The sequence below is a fragment of the Magnolia sinica genome, chromosome 4, assembly GCF_029962835.1.
Source record: "Magnolia sinica isolate HGM2019 chromosome 4, MsV1, whole genome shotgun sequence".
In the NCBI taxonomy this organism is placed as follows: domain Eukaryota; kingdom Viridiplantae; phylum Streptophyta; class Magnoliopsida; order Magnoliales; family Magnoliaceae; genus Magnolia; species Magnolia sinica.
Window position 1 is genome coordinate 47,019,971 of NC_080576.1, and position 2,154 is coordinate 47,022,124.

A 2,154-nucleotide genomic window follows, 5' to 3' on the forward strand; every position below is an offset into this window, starting at 1 on the left:
ACATCTTGTGGAATGGAGTGGCCTGACCTCACATGGCACTGTTAGGCCCTGATAATGGGGCCTACCTTGATTATGTATTGTATATTTATGTTGTCTATCTTTTTTTAGGGCTCTTTTTATAAGGCCCCCTTGATTAATGTAGTGTATATTTATGTAGTCTAATATTTTTTACAGCTCTTTCCATAGCACAAGAGGTCAAGAGGATTTTAAATCATCTGATATGTTTGGTCCCGTACAATAAATTCGGAAGGGTTTGAGGGGATTTCAAATCACCTGATATGTTTGATCCAGTAAAATAAATTTGGAGGAGATCAAGGGGATTTCAAAACAATCGGATCATCAATTACATCACTATAATTACTTTAATATAATGATTTGCACCAGCCAAATGTTGTCCATTTAAATCAACCCTTAAAAATAATTAGTTAATCACTCAAATGTGATCTCGTGCTTATGGTCCACCAAGACTTAAAATTTCAACATTTTTGAAAAAAGTATATATTTCAACAAACTTCCTACAACTATTGTATCAAACATTACACACATAAACTAATTAAATATATTAAACTTAATTTAGTAATTAAAATTCGAATTCTTGTGCTTCATTTTTTAAATCATGCCCTGAAAAAGGCACACCGTCCATCCATTTTGATGGCTCGTTGTAGGGAATGGCCCATCCATTTTGATAGCTCATTGCAGGGCATAATCCCAATGATAAATCATATCCAAGTCTCAAGTAGACCACAACATAAGAAATGGTGGTCATTGACCATTAAAAAACTTTTCTTGGGCCACAAAACTTTTGGATAAAGCTAATACTTAAGATAGCTTAATTTAGGTCCTTTTGCCTTATCAACCAGGTTCAATGGCAAATAAACCAACCAGTGGGCCAAGAAGTTTTAAATGATAGGTATTCAATCACCGAAATTTTCTATGGTGTGGTCCGCCTGAGATTTAGATCTTTCATTTTTTGAATCATGACCAAAAATGTCAAAATGGATAGACATCGTTTTTTTTTTTTCACACGCACACACACCCCGCACACTCACGCTAGTGGAATTTCACCACCTATGTACTCGAACCCTCGCCGGGAGTTGGAAACTCCTTTGAGTTTACCACCCGTTGTGGACCACGATTTCGATATAACAAAGCGCTCGTTCTCATATATCCAATGGTTGCCAAATGTTTTTTGTTTTTTTTCCTCACATGCCATCAGCTAGGTGCAAAATAGGTAATGCTGACATAGATAGCATATGGTGGGCCCCACGTGAAGAACAACGGACAACCAGTCAAATCCTCCGAATCCGTGTAGTGGGACATACAATGGTTGGATGGGTATCCTAATCAACCAATTCTCAGAGGAAACGGCCTCTAATTAGAGATTGAAGAAACAAAAATTAGGTTTTAAAACAAAAAAAAGTTAGAATCAAAGTCAATAAATTGATGAAAAACTTAAAGATTTGGGTTTAAAAAAGAAATAAAAAAAAAAACAAAAACAAAAACAAAAAGAATCAGGAGCATCGATTTGAGAAGGAGATATTTGGATGGATCAGACTCTTGGCTTGGATTCTCCGAAGAGAAAAAGAAATAGCGCAGTATAATCATAGTCGATCATCTGGGGAAAGGATCATCACTTCCATCCACCTAACACAAGACAAGTCTAAAACCCTAGAAAATATATGGAAACCCTACAAAGAACAAACCCTAAAAAATCAATATACGAGACGACGGTTACCTTCGAGTTCCAGCAATTGCAGTTGGCGGAGGGGGTTATTTATAGAGACAAATATCTTTGAAAACCCTAGACATGAAAAAATCAACGGCTTGTAGAAAGCAACGTGGACGGCTGATTTCTTACCAACGGACGCCACCTCATTTTTTATGGGCTGGACTCTCGTAAAACAAATGGTGGTGACTAATCTTCATCACATGTGATACCGATATACAGATATCCAAACCATCCAGATTGTTGGCATATCTTTAAAACAACACTGATCCAGCAATCACGACCATCCAATTAGTGGTCATTAGATGGATGGTTTGAATTAAAATATGAGTGGTCCAGATTCGAAGTGACAATTCGGATGGTTAGTATTCACTATCTCACTTTCAGTTTTGGGGATGCCACGCCCACAGTCAGGTTCGCAATTTAGA

General features: G+C 37.0%; 1 non-coding gene across 1 annotated transcript; it reads right to left on the reverse strand.

Annotated features, from left to right (window-relative positions):
• Nucleotides 1-1,544: 1,544 nt before the first annotated feature.
• LOC131244940 (small nucleolar RNA Z103) lies at nucleotides 1,545-1,640 on the reverse strand. The gene has a single exon (XR_009170708.1). It is a non-coding gene; the product is annotated as a small nucleolar RNA Z103 (small nucleolar RNA).
• Nucleotides 1,641-2,154: the final 514 nt, after the last annotated feature.